The sequence below is a fragment of the Artemia franciscana genome, chromosome 2 (assembly GCF_032884065.1).
Source record: "Artemia franciscana chromosome 2, ASM3288406v1, whole genome shotgun sequence".
Classification (NCBI taxonomy): domain Eukaryota; kingdom Metazoa; phylum Arthropoda; class Branchiopoda; order Anostraca; family Artemiidae; genus Artemia; species Artemia franciscana.
In genome coordinates this window covers 45,214,009-45,231,745 of record NC_088864.1, presented here as the reverse complement: position 1 = coordinate 45,231,745, position 17,737 = coordinate 45,214,009, and the positions used below count along the sequence as shown (strand labels likewise).

At 32.5% G+C, this 17,737-nt stretch overlaps 1 protein-coding gene across 1 annotated transcript in view; it reads right to left on the bottom strand.

The window, feature by feature from the left end:
* LOC136042589 (uncharacterized) overlaps positions 1-17,737 on the bottom strand; it is a 478,776-nt gene that overhangs the window by 20,654 nt on the left and 440,385 nt on the right. The gene's annotated exons all lie outside the window — the stretch shown is intronic.

Below are 17,737 nucleotides of genomic sequence, written 5' to 3'. Positions count from 1 at the left end.
GAAGTTAGCCAAATTAAAATGTAACTGAGCATCGAGGTTTTTGAGTCTCGTAGTCAGAAAAAAAACACCCTACTCATGCTTACTCGTATATGCAAGTTTTACATATGACAGCTGTGACGTGTTGAACAAAGAAAGCACCTACTTGTTTTAATTCTTTGCTAAACAAAATAGTCCATTAAAAACTGCCTAATTATTAGCCTTGATTCTAGTTAAAGTCGAGTGTCCAAGGCTCGACGCAAAATACTGCAGGTTGACCTGTTTAAACCTTACTGTGGTATAGTTACCCACAATTCACCTGAACTCACACAAGAATGTGGATGAAAAAATTGGCTTTGCAGCCAAAAGTAAACTTTCAGCATTACATGTTTTTTTGCACTTTTTTTTTCAACCAGTACAAAATCACACAAGATTGGCTTTGCATTGATTATTTAACCTATCTTAAAATAGTGACCATGTTGAACCGAAAGACTACCCCCAACAGCCCATCTTAGGTCATATAAGAAGGTTTATTAGAAAGAACAAATCTATGTAAGTGAAGTTAGGTCATAACTACAAAACAATCATAGAATCTCATTATAGAGGTCTAAAGCCCAAATATGCATAGTTTTTAAATTGTAAAGCAACAGGGAGTTTACCCAAGACAGTGAAATTTGTATAGACCTACCTAATCATGATATTACTATGTCGGGGTGGTCTTTTTTTTGCAATGCATCCGTTTCCATGAAAGCTTACCTTTCTTGGGTTAACATCCTTCCCTAACTGTTTTTGAAATATTGAAGATGTGGTGTTTTGACAACGTGGATGCATATAGAGTCTTTTGATTTCATTTGATACCCCCCTTAGCATTCCCTGAAAGTAATAGTAGAAGCTTTGGTAAAGCCTTTACTTAGGTAGAGCTATTACACAGCTTATGATTAAATCCTGTTCGTGTAGGCCTATTAGTTTTTCATTTGGTGGCTCAAGCAACTTTTTAAAACTATCCTTGGACTAAGAATCCTAATAACGGTCGCTTTTAACAACTAAGGGCATTCCATAGAAAGCCCTCTCAATGCACTGTTTTTTCAATCAAATATTCAAAACTAAATATTTGCCCCGTATTTAATGAATATCCTGCCACTTCTCTGAAATACAAACTAGGATAATCCTAATCAAACCTAAGCACGTACTTATTTAAGTTATACAAGCTGCTCAGTATTTACATTCTGGTTTAATTATTAAGAAAAGGAGACATGTTTGATCCTGCAACTCTAAAAAGGCTTAGGGAATTACGGCGAAACTTTCAGAAAATGTTGAGATGCAAAATTAAAACACACTATGTGCATGCTGGCTGTCAAGAGGCCACTGAGGCGAAGAAATTGATATCACTACTTTTTTGGCTGTCTGTTTTTGTTTTGGGTTTGCTTTTTTGCGAAGTGAGGTTGTTTTTACAACATTATTGTTTTTTAGGAGATGTCTATAATAGAAAGTAAATGTGTAAGATTTACGTCGCATAATTGTCGAAGTTCTCTTTGAATTGAGGGTATTTCTTTGTTCGTAAATTTATCCAAGCATCCTATTATGCGTCCCCTCCCCCCTAAATAAAATCCTGGATCTGCCCCTGTCCCATTTAGTCTTCAACTTTATCTATATAAATATGTTGCTCATTTTTTGACTTGTGATTATACTGGATTATTCAATGAGGTAGAAAGTGATTGATAGTCAATCAATGTAGCCTGTAGAATTGACATTTGACCACTTTAAATCAAAACGTCCAAAGTGCATATTTCACAAATTGCATTTAATTTTTATTATTGCAAACATTAAAGCGTTTTCAAGTTTATAGGCTACACATCCTTTTGTAATATTCATTTCGTGAATATCGATTAAATGAATTAAATAAGCTTGCAACTGTGTATGAGAGGCAGTTGAGTTTTAGGTAGTAGAAAAGTTTCCCTTTTTTCAATACTTTGGATAAATGTTAGATAATTTTTTCATCGCCTCTTGTTTGAAGGTAAAAACAAAATTATTTGATAAATACTTTTGTCGTTTTTATGGTTAAAGCACAAGAAGGTAGGATAGGGTTCTTAAATATCTCTTGTAAAAAAAAAAAAAACAATTGGAGGGCCATGGATTTAATTATATTTTTCGGTTCTTGATCTTTGAGGGAAAAGGTTATGCTTTCTGAATAATATATAAATTTAGTACTTTTGTCATGTTTTGATATGTTTGGGGGGAAGGGGGGGGGGCTTAGGAATTATAGAACCCTGTGAATTACACAACAAATTTCTCAGGCTCGTAGCTCTTGATGAGTAGCTTTAAACTTGACAAATCCTATATATTTGGATTCAGCATGATGAACCATTTTTTTTTATATCTAAATTATTTTTTTAAGTTTCGGTTACTATTAAGGCGAGTTGCTCCTTAATTAAAGTGTGTTACCATAAACTGTTTGATAAACTTCCCTAAATATTATACCCAGCAGAAGGGCGTCAGGAAAAGATAGGTACATAAAGAAAGTCCCCTTTCACATTCTCGCTAACTTTGCCTGCTAACTTTATTTTCAGATTATTAGAATCGCTATAAAAAAAATCTTTTGATGTTATTAAACGTGTTTTGACGGCTTCAGGCTCCTTTTCAAGATTTAAGAAAAAAAAATCGTATAATTATGAACTGCTGTTAAGGCTTCACAAAGAATGTTCTCATTCAAGTCAAGAAAATGGGCATGAAATGGATGCATGCCTTGATTCCACAAGGTCAAAAAATGTCCTTTAAACAGGAAAACTTTCTTTTATTTTTCATCAGTAACTCAAGACCTTTTTGGAAAACTAAATTTTAATTTTTCTTCAGATAATGATCCAGCAGAAAGAGATGGATAGAATGACAATGGTGCAAGAGTCAAATAGATGGGGCAAGAGTAACAACAATAATTGGGGAAAATCAAATGCCGATTCAGGATTTCAAGAAAGTGGAGGGGGAGGAAGTGTAGCACGTGGCAAATGCTTTTATTTAAGGATATAATACTTTTTCTAAAACATGGCTTCTCAAAAATCATTGGAAACATTCTGTATTCTCAGAATGTCACAAAAAAATGCCTACAAGTTAGTTTATAAGAATAAAATGTAATCTAGTTTGGTAATGCATCCTCACTTTGCAGTGCAATGTACAATTTTATGATGTTTAGCCCTTGTATAACCTGATTTGTAATACACAAATCTTGTATGAAATTTTAATACAATTATGTAAACGGAAAGTACACTGTTTTTCTCAAGTGATTCCAAATGATTCAAGCGAATTGAGGTGGTTCAGTGATTGTTGGCGATTCATTACTCAAAAACAAAATTTAGTAATGTGTAAACATCTAATACAGAGAGTTTACTTGTACAAAATATTGTGGCTCGGGAACTATTTGTTCTTGTTCTGTCTTGAAATTTGATAAAAAGACATTTATTTTCTGAGTACTATTGAACTTAACCCCATAATTGCCTAAAAACAAAGGGTTGCGATGAGATTCAAGTTGATGTTTAACCCTAACCATAGGGAGCAAATATAATGGATTTTTCTTTGGAGGAGGTCAAATCTACAAAATATGAATGTTTTGGTGACTGACGACTCATTTTTTATTATTTTTCAGTGTTCTTAATAGAGCTATCGATATTTTGTTGCAGTTTAATAGTTTAAAAGACAGCCGATTTAATAGAACCTTCGGTTACCCAAAATTAAATTTTAATGATTTTAGATGTGGGAAGGATCTTGGTTTACTCCTGTTTTGAAAGCGAGTTTGGTACTTATGTGTATTTTTAGTTGGCCTACTGATGAATATTATGTATCAAAAGCAGATTTAAAGCCTTTTTTACTTTTTAATAAACCTAATGTACTTTTACTGCTAATATAGGTAAAATTAGTTATATTTCTAATTGTACTTGCTATACTTTTAATGCTTATTCTATACTTTTAAAATAATTTTATTTATGGTATTATCATTTACTTTGGAATTCATTTTTTGATTAATATAGCTTCGATTAGTAAAAATTAACTTCAAGGGGTATGAAAGGGCATATAATTAAGGTTGTTATGCTGTTCCACTTTATTTTGCATAGGAACCCTTGTTTAAAAGCTTATTAAATATATATCTTCATTTTTAATAGAGAAGATTAAAGAAAGGCCTTCCAATCGCCTGCTTGTTGTCTTAGAAACAATTCCGGTGGAACTTTTTTTCTTATTTTGTATCTCAGAATCGTGTTTAAATGGATATTTCCTCTTCATCATTGTTTTAATTTAGCTTCCTTTTAGGCTAAGATGTGGTTAATTTTTGATGGAAGCTTGAATATATCTAAGCAAGATAGCCTATAAATATTATTAAAATTTTTATTGTTGTATTTTAAGTATATTGGAAGGTGGACCGTTATGGGTGTAATACTAATAAATTTTGTTTTACATTAAAATGCTTTTTACAAAGCTTAAAGCATGATCTGTTTTATATATATACATATATATATATATATATATATATATATATATATATATATATATATATATATATATATATATATATATATATACATATATATATATATATATATATATATATATATATATATTTCTAAATCTTCGAGAGGAATAATATAGACTGCTTGTTGACAATGGGTAGCTTCTGCCTTTCCTGCTACGGTGGTTGAGCTCCCAGCAAGCAAGGTCAATGTCTTTACTTTTTGAAAGATTATGTTCTAAATATTCTCCTAATTTAGCCTAATGACTCCTAGTTCCCTTGATTTTGCTCTCATATGTGCTGGTTGTGCCTCACGACAGCAACGGTTAGAATTACTCTTGTAGTTCATAAGAAAATAATTAAATTGATCCTGAGGCCTGTTGCTTAGAGCTTAGAGTAATAGCAGTTCAATATTATGTGCCAGTTTTATATGTCAGTTTAATACATATTCTGATATTTTTTTCCTCAAACCTGTTGTATTTTAACCGCATTTTAGTGTAGAATGTTGGCTTTTTTTTATGGAAATTTGAAAATATCCGAGCTATTTAACCTGTAAATATTATTTACTTTTTTATCCTTTTTTTTAAATACTGAAGGATATATTTTGACGAGCATAAACCATTTTATTTTGTATAGAATAACTTGTGAAAAAGGTTATAAGTGTGTGGGGTTTTTTTTATAGAGGAGATAATAAATTTATTTAATTCTTCTGGAAGAATAACCAAAAGACTCAAAGGAGTTTTTTTTTTGCCCTCTTAAAATCTACATTTCGGTAATAAACCTCGTTTATAAAACCTGTATTAACTTTGTGTAGTTAGTAACAGCCAAAACTGTTGCTTTTTTTTGCTTTCTTAAAATTTAGCATTTTGCTTATAAACCTCTATTACCCCCTTGTAGTTAGTTACAGCTTTTGCTTTCTTAAATAAAAACATTAAATAAAAACATGCACTGAAAAATAAAACCTAAATGAATTAAATGAAGCTCGTAAAAAGAATGTCACTGACATAAATCTGCAGCAATAAGTAATTGCAGCAAATTACTTATTAATTTCCCAAGCTGAGAAAGAACATAAATTTTTAGAAATGGAAAACTAAAACCTTAACAATTACAACTCATTCCAGAGAGGAGACCATTCTCTTTAATAAACGGATTGGGGAAAGATCTCAGATACAATTGTCAAGCTCTGGAGATGAACAGGTGAATCAACTGCTGATTCAGGCTGTGGCTTTGACCCCCTCCGATGCAATAAAACTAAGAGATGGGATTGAGGGAGTTGTGCATTAACCTGGAAGACCCGAGCTTTTGAAAACTATTTTGAAAAATTTTTCAATTATTTTTGCTGGTCCTAATCAAGGTTATTATACGTTTCTAATTCTTCTGTCTTTATTCTTGTTATTTTAATTCTTCATTCTCGTGTCTCACTTCATATTTTCACTCTTCTTATCGTCCATTCTCATTTCTCATTCTTCATATTTCTCATTTTTATGTGCAATATTTGCTTCTTATATGTTATTCTTAGTCTGATAAAAAATAAAATAACTCTACAGGGCATAACATTTAATGTTGGGCATTTTTCATCAGGAAAATCCCTTTATTTCTATTTGAAATAGAGCATGTGTAATTTTTGAAATTTTGTAGTTTTTGAAATTTTGGTTTTATGGAATTAAAGTACAAGGGTCTTTATCAACTGTAACGCCGAAGAAGAGAGGGCGGGGGTGTCCCCCTCTACGTTAATACGTGCTAAAACATTAAATGAAAACATGCACCTAAAAATAAAACCTAAATGAACTAAATACGGCTCGTAAAAAGAATGTTTCACTGGCAGAAATCTGCAGCAATAAGTAATTGCTGTAAATTACTTATTAATTTCCTAAGCGAAAAAGAAGAGAAATTTTTTGAAATGGAAAACTGAAACCTTAACAGTTAGAACTTAGTCTTGACAAACTTCGAACAAGAGAGATTATCTATTATCAGTGAAATTATCAATATAGAAATGTATATTTTGAAGAAATAGCTCTAGTCCTAACTACCAAAAAGGAAAAAAGACTGGATTTTGCTGGAGAGTTCCCGAAAATTGCAAGATTGTTGTAATTTTTTCCTAACTTTCTTTCTTTGTGCATGAAAAACCAGAGTACATATCTTTCAAGGACTACCTGAGATTATCTATTTTATCGGAAATTTATCGGTTGGTCACATCCATAAATTTTGCCTCTTTAACTTATTGTCATATTGATGTTCTAGTAATGTGTCATTTAGTATTTTCAGTATTGCCTCAATCTTTAATTTTACTTTCAAGTCCCTGTCAACTTCAACTTTATGTGTCTTACTGGCAAATTTAGGTTCTAGTAATTGATCTTTTAATATTTCCAGTACTGTCTTAACTTCAACTTAAAACTTATTCAACTTTATGTATTTTACCTACAAATTGAGGATCTAGTAATTAATTTAATATTTCTTTTAGTGCCTCAACTTCAACTTCGGCAACTTTCTGTATCTTACTGGCAAATCTAGGATCGAGTAATTATTCATTTAATATTTCCAATAGTGCCTCAACTACTTTTTCAATATTTGAAACTTTCGAGCAATGTTAGGTTTTAGTAATCAAACATTAAATTTTTTTCAGTTAGTTCCTCAAGTTCAACTTCTACAACTTTCTCTATGTTATTGGTAAATTTAGTTTCTAGTAATTGATCTTTTAGTGCTGCTAGTACTGCCTTAACTTCCAACTTCACTTTTAAGTCCCTTGCAATTTCAGCTTCTTCAGCTGTCTGTGTCTTAATGGCAAATTTAGGTTCTAGTCATGAATTTCTTAATTTCTTCAGTACTTGCTCAACTTCCACTTACAATTGCTGTTAGAACTCATTCCAGAGAGAAAACCATTCTCTTTAATCAACGGGTTGGGGAAAGATCTCAGAAACAATTGTCAAGCTCTGGGATGAATTAACAGCTGATTCAGGCTGTGGCTTTGACCCCCTCCAATGCAATTAAACTAAGAGATGGGATTGAGGGAGTTGTGCATTAACCTGGAAGACCCGAGCTCTTGAAAACTACTTTAAAAAGTTTTTCAATTATTTTTGCTGGTCCTAATTAAAGTTATTATACATTTTGAATTCTTCTGTCCTTATTCTTGTTATTTAATTCTTCGTTCTTGTGTCTCATTTCATATTTCTCACTCTTCTTATCCTCCATTCTCATTCTTCATATTTCTCATTTTTATGCGGAATCTTTGCTTATTATCTGTTAGTCTTAGTCTGATAAAAATTTATTTTTATTTATTATTAAATTTATTAATTAATTTATTATTAAATTTGTTAATTAATTTATTATTAAAATTTATTTTTCTACAAATTTATTTTTCACCACAACTAATAATTTTGATTAGATATATTATTTTATTAATAGATGCAAATAGCAGTTCTTTGTATGAATTGTTGTATTTTTTTTTTCTTATTGATTATAAAAAAAATTTCATTATATATTATTACATTCAAATAAGATATGTAAAAGCATTTTATATCAAATATCGCAAAATATTAATCCCACCACCTTGAAACCTGCACAATGTCCATGTAATAACCAACGCCAGGCCAATACGTTATTAATAAAAAAAAATTAACAGATGTCAGACAAAACTAAAACAGAATATGGGCGTAATTTTTAACAGCATTTTACGTACAAGGCAAAACAGCCCCCATAGAAGAGGGTATTTGGTAAAAAGGATTTAAGCTGTCTAGCAAAATGTCCAAAACGGAATGCTACAAGTAAATTCTATTGCATTTGGAATGCACAATGCTATCAACGGCAAGAAAGACACCACATTGTTAGTCTATGCTTTAAATCTCGGAAATTTTATCTTTTGTTTTGAAATAGATGGCGCTCTTGTCTTTACTATTTGACCATGGTCTAACTTGTGTTAAAAGGAAAACATGTAACATGTTGGCTTCAAAATGAAAACTAAATGAAACAAATTAATTTTTCTCCACAATTAATAATTTTGAATAGATATATTATTTTATAAATAGATACAAATAACGGTTCTTTGTATGAATTGTTGTTTTTTTTTCTTTTGTCTCTAATATTCAATTTTCTTTTGACAAACACTAATAGTTGCAAATAGCGGTTCTTTGTATGATTTTTTTTTTTTTTTTTTTTTTGATTATTTGTCTCTAATATTCAGTTTTCTGTTGAAAAACACTAAAAAATAAAAAATAAACGTTCCCTTTCAGGGAATGCTGATGGAGCTATTGAAATAAACAAATATACACTGATTAGCCCTACTAAATTAGAATGCTTTTCTACAAAGAAAAGCAACGAGTCATATCAGACTTGAGATCAGTTGAACAGTCCAATAGTAATTCAAACTTGAAACGACCAGAAATTATAATTAAAGAATAAGTGAAATCCAAAATGAAAAGAATTTAAGCAAATAATCATATCAAACGTGAAAAATAATGGATACTGATGTAGATGAATCAATAAATTTTAAAAAAAGTGAAAACTAAATTGAATGTTCAAGTCAAATTTAAAATGAGCAATATTACTTCATGATGGAGTTTAGCTGCTGCCCTCTTCCCCCTCCTCCAACCACAGAAGTTCTAAAGCCTGTTACGTCATTTGCGTGTTAATGAAAACAAGGTATATTATATACATTTCTTATAAGTATAATTTTAGAAAAAAATGAAAGCGAAAAAAAATCTTGAATTGCTGAGTTTCCAGGGATTAATATCCTTTTATATTAAACATTAAGTTTATTTTCATTAGTTCTTTTCATTAATCTTGATTATTCTAGTGATTTTTTTTTTATTTATCGTTGATATTTTTAAACAACTGTTCAGAATACAAAAAGTTTTCAGTAAAATGCAAGTGACGCAATAGACTTTAAAACTTTTACGGTTAGAGGAGGGAAAGGGGAAAGTATCTAAACTTCTGCTTGGAGTAATTTTTATGTCACTTGGTAAATACCAAGTGACATAGCGATCACAGATTCTGTCGGTCTTTCCCGGTTTTGCTAGTTTGGGCACTTCCTGATAAGCTAGGATGATGAAATTTGGCAGGCTTAACAGCGACCAGACCAGTTAAGTTAGAAATAGTCGGTTCCCCGATTTGACTATCTGGGGGTGGGGCGGTTAATTCGGAAAAATTTGAAAAAAGGAGATATTTTTAACTTACGAACGGGTGATCAGATATTAATGAAATTTGATATTTAGAAGAATATCGTGTCTCAGAACTCTTACTTGAAATCCCGACTGGATCCGGTGACATTGGGGGAAGTTGGAGGGGGAAATCTGAAATTTTGGAAAACGCTTAGTGGAGGGATTGGGGTGAAACTTGGTGGGAAAAATAAGCACAACTCCTAGATACGTGATTGACATAACCGGAGCGGATCGGCTCTCTTTGGGGGAGTTGGGGGGAGGGTTAATTTTGAAAAATTAGAAAAAATGAGGTATTTTTAACTTATGAAGGAGTGATCGGATCTTAATGAAATTTCATATTTAGAAGGACCTTGTAACTCAAATCTCTTGTTTTAAATCTCGACCGGATCCAATGTCAATGGAGGGAGTTGGAGGGAGGACTGGGAATCTTGGAAAACGGTTATAGTGGAGACACCAGGATGAAACTTGGTGGGAAGAATAAGCACAAGTCCTAGATACGTGATTGACATAGCTGGACCGGATCTGCTCTTTTTAGGGGAGGTGGGGGGGGGGAGGAGACCTAATTCGGTAATTCTGAAATTTTAGAAAAAATGAGATTTTTTTAACTTACGAACGGGTGAACAAATTTTAATGAAATTTGATATTTAGAAAGAAATTATGTCTCAAAGCACTTATTTTAAATCCCGACCAGATCTTTTGACATTGGGGGGAGTAGGAGGGTGAAACCGGAAATCTTGGAAAACACTTAGAGTGGAGAGATCGGGATGAAACTTGGTTGGAAGAATAACCACAGGTCCTAGATACGTGGTTGACATCACCGGACTGAATCTGCTCTCTTTGGGGGGGGGGTTGTTAGGTCGGAAAATTTTGAAAAATCGAGGTATTTTTAACTTGCAAACGGGTAACCGGATCTTAATGAAATTTGATGTTTAGAAGGAGCTTATGTGTCAGAGCTCTTATCTTAAATCCTGACCAGATCTGGTGAGACTGGGGGGAGTTGGAGGGGGAAATTAGAAATCTTGGAAAACGCCTAGAGTGGAGAGATCGGGATGAAACCTGGTGGGTAGAATAAGCAAATGTCGTTGATGCGTGATTGAAGAAACCGGAGTGGATCCACAGTCTTAGGGGGAGTTAAGGGGGTCCAGTGCTTTGGTGATTCCGGTGCTTCTGGACGGGCTAGGACGATGAAAATTGGTGGGTGTGTCAGGGACCTGCAGGAATTGACTTGATAAGGTCGTTTTCACCGATTCGGCCATCTGGGGGGCTTTAAGGGAGAGGAAATATTAGAAAAAATGAGTTATTTGAAATTTGAACTCATGAGTGGGTGATCGGATCTTAACAAATTTGGTATATAGAAGGACCTCGTGTCTCAGAGCTCTTATTTTAAATCTCGACTGGCATTAAGCCTCTTGTTTTCCTTTTAAATCAATCTATTGATTCTTAGAATTTTGCTAGAGCTAATGCCATATGAGCTCTCGGCTCTTCTGACCTCGTCACAAGTGCCATATGAGCTCTTGGCTCTTGTGATATAAAAATTTTCTTTCCAAAAATCCTAATTTATTTTTTTTTTTTTTTTTTTTTTTTTTTTTTTTTTTTTTTTTTTTTTTTTTTTTTTTTTTTTTTTTTTTTTTTTTTTTTTTTTTTTTTTTTTTTTTTTTACTAACCAAAGACTTACCCAGTGCTCTTCAAGTAGAGCTCGAAGTTCTGTTTCAGTTTTCCAAACCGATGGCAATGTCTGCCGAACATATAATAAAGTTAGAGAAGGATGTAGATAATTTGTAACATATTATTTTCTGTCCACTAACAACTAAGTTGTATTAAAACCATCAGTAACATATTTTGTTTTATATTAAAATTATATTCCTAATTTAATGCTGCTTAAATTCAGTATTTTCTTCCAGTGTTTAAAGAATATAGAATAACTAGTTTTTCACAGAAAAGGCAGCATTTTGTAGGCAAACATTTTAAATTTGTTAAAACTGACACTTCAAGAAGAAAGATTGCCTTACAGAAGCATCATCAATTACTTGAGGCACCACAAAATCGCATGGTGCAACGTCAAATGAAGCTAATTATTGTTTTTGTTTTTTGAAATTATTTGTTTCTTTTTCCTTTTTCTTTTTTGTTTTTTTGAAATTATTTAACTTGAACTTTTAGATAATGCAATAAGTGAGCTCTTATGCCCCAATGCAGTCTCCAGGGTCTTCGCCACTATCTCTAGCCTCTGTCACTTTGAGTGTAGGGGGTTCATCGCAAAGTCCAATGTCACAGACTCCCATTCATTCATCTTAGACTCAACGTTTTCAGCACAAATACATGACCAGATTTCGCAAAAATATCCTCCAGTTGTGATTCTAAATAGTGTTGGCTCACCAGTGCAGGTTGTACTAAACAAATTGAAAACACAAACTGCCAAATTTCAGAAGGTAAATGTCAATACAATGAATGGTCATGTACCTCACTCACAAATTTTGACAACAGTGAATTAACTTCCTTTTGAATAGGTGCTCTCTTAGCCTCCTTCAGTTGAATGAAGTTCTAAAATATCTGTGAGTGGTGAAGTGAATAAGGAAAATAAGGTTGAAGAAGTTTAGAAACCTGTTGTGTACAGTGCTTGTCAGCAAATCCCAATTTTGAATGTCACGAAAACACCTGAAAAAGGGCCTCGAGAAAAAGACAAAAGAAACTTCAAAAGGACAATGGATAAAACCTCTCAAAAATAATATAGATGGTGTTAGTGGTGGTTCTATTTTTGTTAAAGAAAACCTGATAGAGAAATCTGGCAAAGTAGTTGTTGATGATGGGAGTTGTGAAAATTCTAGAGAATGAAAAATCTAGTGTAAAGAGTGCAAAAATTGATAATTGGATTAAACTGCCAAAAGGCTCTAAGGATATTGGAATGATGAAGCCAACAATCAAGCTCAGCAAACTATCGCCTGAGGTAATTTTTTGGGGTTCTATGAATAGATTTTACTTTGTTTATTCATCATTAATTATTTTATCACTTATTTAACCTTTTATATTAACTTATTATAACATTGTTTATATAAATAATTTATTGTTATATATATATATATATATAAATATATATATATATATATATATATATATATATATATATATATATATATATATATATATATATATATATATATATATGTATATATAGAATCGTAATGAAAATAACACCATCAATTCAACGTATCAGAGAACCCTATTGGAGAAGTTTCAAGCTCCTATCTACAAAAATGTGGAATTTTTTATTTTTTGCCAAAAAACAGATCACAGATGCGTGTTTTTTTTTGTTTTTTTTTTCTGGGTGATCGTATCGACCCAGTTGTCCTAGAATGTCGCAAGAGGGCTCATTCTAACGGAAATTAAAAGTTCTAGTGCCCTTTTTAAGTGACCTAAAAAACAGGAGGGCATTCAGGCCCCCTCCCACGCACATTTCTTCCCAAATGCTACCGGATCAAAATGTTGAGATAGCCATTCTGTTCAACTTAGTCAAAAACCTAATAACTATGTCTTTGGGGACGACTTAATCCCCCACAGTCCCCGGGGGAGGGGCTACAAGTTACAAACTTCGACCATTGTTTATATATAGTAATGGTTATTATGAAGTGTACAGACGTTTTCAGAGGGACTTTTTCGCGTTTGGGTGGGGATACTGGAGGAGTGTGTGTGGGAGGATCTTTCCATGAAGGAATTTATCATGAGAGAAAAGAATTTCCATGAAGGAGGTGCAGAATTTTCAAGCATTATTTAAAAAAAAAACGAGAAAATAAATACATTTTTTTCAAATGAAAATAATTAGCAGCATTAAAATTTAAAATGAACATAAAATATTACGTATATAAGGGAGTTCGTCTCTTCCACAATACCTTGTTCTCTACGCTAAAGCATTTTTAGTAATTTCAACTATTTATTCTACAGCCTTTGTGATTCAGGGGTCATTCTTAAAGATTTGGGACAACATTCTAGCTTTAGTGTAAAGAGCGAGGTATTGAAGAAATTTAAATTTTGTTTTTTTTATTCATATGCGGTAAGCCAAAATCAAAACATGCATTAATTCAAAAACGTTCAGAAATTAAATAAAAAGAACAAGTTTTTTTAACTGCTGGTAAGGAGCGACATCAAAACTTAAAACGAACAGAAATTATTCCGTATATGAAAGGGGTTTTCCCCTCCCCAACGCCTCGCTCTTTACTCTAAAGTTTTTTTTTGTTTTAAAAAGTAGAGTTGTGACAAAGAGTCAAACTTTAGCGCAAAGAGCGAGGTGTTGAGGAGGGGACAGCCCCTTTCATTTACGGAATATTTCTGTTCCCAGGCTCGTAGTTTTTTTAAGTGTGACTTTAAAATTAATGAATATTATATATTCGGAATTAGTATAACAAGTGGATTCTTTTGATACATGTATTGATAATAAAACTGTTTTTGAGGGGTGAGGTAACTATTGAACCGTGTCGCTCCTTATGTACAGTTTGTTGCTACAAACTGTTTACAGTATTTTTCAGGGGAATCTTTTGCCTGATTTATGATTTTCATCCGTTAAGTTTTACCAATAGAAGTTTTAACTAAACAACGATAGTGTTAATTTAGCAGCTGTTAATGAAGGGGTTTAGAAACGGTTTGTCAATGTTTTTAGGTTATTTTAGCTAGCTTCCAAGTCCCCCTCACTTACTGTGAAGTGAGTATTATCTGCTCAGCCGACAGGGGTATCATGGAGGGGCTACCTCCACTCATCTGGCCTGGTTTTGTTAAAATTACCTTTTTATGTGCCAAAAAAGAATTGAGAAAAATGTTCTTTTTCTCTATATATCCAAAGTTAGTCAAAAAGAACATTTTTTAAGAACAACGAGCCTATTAACAAAAATTAACTTAAAAAGAATTCAAAACTAGCCTATGGAATAATTAATTTTGATATTCAGAAAACGGGAATTTTCGAAACTGCAATCCTATAAATTTCTTCGAAGTTGAAAAGAATTTTGTTTTTTATAAGCATATCAGCATCTAAAGCAGAAAATCCCTATAAGACCTATGAGCTCGTCCGGAAGGATTTTGGAGCCTTATATTTCCTAGTTCTCTCGTAGCTGTCTTCTCTCTTATTTCTTGAATACCTTGAGCTATCGCTGTAGAGAGATCCATCTTTTCTGTGTCTCTTCTTGTGATCTTCCTCTTCCTTTTCTGCCATATCGAACCTCCTTTTGCGATACCTTCCTTGGAATGGAGAGGGTGTCCTTTGTTTGTATTGTTTCTTGTGATGTTGGTCACTCTCCTTTACTGCAGAAACTGATGAGCCTGCCCTGAGTAAATTTCTGTCCATTTTATCCAAGATTCTTCTCCTCATTTCTTCCAAATTATCCTCGTCTATTTCATTTCCCACTATTTCTAAATTTGCTGCAGTACTATAGTATGAATTGCTAAAGTCATGGTAATGGCCTTTACAAATCGCACAGTCACAATAAAAAGATATTTCTAATTCAAAACTTTGATCCATATTAATATCTATTATGTTGTTTCTTGATGTAAGTAAGTTTCACAACTAGGAAGTTTTGACGAGTTCATTTCTTTATATAATGAACGGCATAGCTCTTAGTAGATATTTGCACCAATCAGTGCAAAGAGAATTGCTGACGTATGATCTTTGGGAAAATTCCGTTTTTCGGTTGTAACAGCCCAATTCATCTCTGTTTCTTGGTTGAAACAGCCTTACACAAAACGCCCAGTAACAGCGCTATTTTAGTTATGTTTGTAATTAAAATCTTGCGGTCCAAAATCTTACAGTCGTACAAAACCTAGTATGCATTTTACGTTTGTAGCGACGCATAACAATAGTATGACTCAAATTATTAGAAATACATTCAGCCATTGAAATATATGGCTAAAACAAAACAATCAATGCGCTTCAAACTGGCATTTAGGCTCAAATAAATGTCAGTGGAACATTCTTTTTGCGAACTGTACTTATTTACCTTTTTTGGTGCTTATTTTTATTAGTTTAGTTTTTTTAGAATAAAATTTACCAGTAAATCAAAATTTGTAATTATTAATTCGAATTACATTCTTGAAATCGGGTTTGCTTTTTTTATATTTTTATAAGATTTATATATATATATATATATATATATATATATATATATATATATATATATATATATATATATATATATATATATATATAAGACCGCATCCAAAGGATTTTTTGGGGTTTGAACCCTCCCCCCTGAAATGTTTGTCTGACTCGTAAAAACTTAACAATAAATGGATATAAAAAAAATGTACGTTTTTAGCGTTTTTCGTGTGTAACCCCTCTCCCCCCCCCCCCCCGAAAAAAATCCATATTTTGGTTTAATGTTTTAGCAGAGTAGCCTAAAATATTTTCTTTGGAAAACTATTCTGACTAGCCCGAAACTTTTCTGATTTACTTATTAGAAGGAGCTTCTGAAAACTGAAAGAACATTTCGCTGTAAGAAACGGCCTTGTGTGGAGTTTTGAGCTTAGGCCGAAGTCCCCTTTCCTAAAATAAATGAGTAGGGGAGTGAAAATACGAGCAAATGTTTCTTAAGAGTAGCAATATTAATTATTTTATCACTTATTTTACCTTTTATATTAATTTATTATAACATTATTTATATATATAATTTATTGTTATATATATATATATATATATATATATATATATATATATATATATATATATATATATATATATATATATATATACGTATATATATATATATATATATATATATATATATATATATATATATATATATATATATATATATATATATATACTACTGCTACTACTACTAATAACTCACTGCAGCACCAAGCCGCCTGAGGCCAACACAGCTACGCACGCTCCTCCTCCAACCTAATCTAATTAAAGCCTCCCTCTTTACACCCTCCCAGGAAGTTCCCATTTCCTTTAAATCCTTATTTATGACATCCTCCCAACCCAGACAAGGACGACCTGCTTTCCGTGTAGCCCCAGACGGTTGGCCAAAAAGGACAAAGCCTCCAACTTACTGGAGGTCCCATAATTTATCCCATAGTAGATAAATTAGCTAGGAAGCCCTTTCCATTGTTTAATGCATGAAGTCATTTTTTTATAACAAGCAAAGGACTCAACTTCTCTATTTTTTTATTCCCGCTGCATAGCAACAGGTTGGTTTTAATCATATTTTTGTTGATATCATTAATGTGCTCTCAGATACAGCTGTTTTGTACGGAAACAGTGACGAAACAATTTACGTTTTTGGAATTGTTCCCAACGGTTAAAATCATTCGAAATTTTTGGCAAGTGCTGCGGTATGTTTACATCGTAACCACATTTATTGTTATTGTTCAATAAGGATTATTTTAGGGGGGGGATTAAGAACACTTAAACCTAAGGATCAAAAAAAGATGTTTACAAAGTAGCAATTGCTAAAAGGTAGTTAAGGACAAGCATCATTATAAATAATTAATATTTCAGTTTAGGGTATGTAACCACTTTTATTATTTCCCTTGGTAATACTAGATGGCAACTGCAAGTTACAAAAATCTTGATGTAAATAGATCATGGAGATGCAATAAAAAAATATATATTGGGAGAAACATTAGGCCACATGAGAGGTGTTTCAGGGGGGAGGGGCATTTGCCCCTGCCTGAGAAATACTAGGGGTGCAAAATTACAAATGAATAATCAAACGGTTACAATCGTTTTGTAATTTTGAGATTTTATTTTATCAAAATAAAGTACTTGATTTTCATTCAAAAAGGTATCGGAGATTTTCTGAGGAAATCTCTCCCACAAAATGCTTCTTCATGCAATTCCAACCCCATTGGTAATCTCTCCGGGACAATTCCCCCAGAACATCTCCATGTGTAAAATTGAGTCGACAGAGAGAAAGTGAACAAATGTAAAGAATTTTGTATAGGAATTTTGGCAAATTCTCAAAGTGTAAAGTTTTCTCTGGGAAATTCTCCCCTAAAACTTCCCTCTCCACATAAAATTATCCCTTTGAAAAATAACCCCTCCCAAAAGTGTATGTATGCTTCCCAATAACAATTACTATACGTAAAAAATGGGTAAATTTCGCAAATTACACCCCTCTTACTTGGGGCTGTGGGA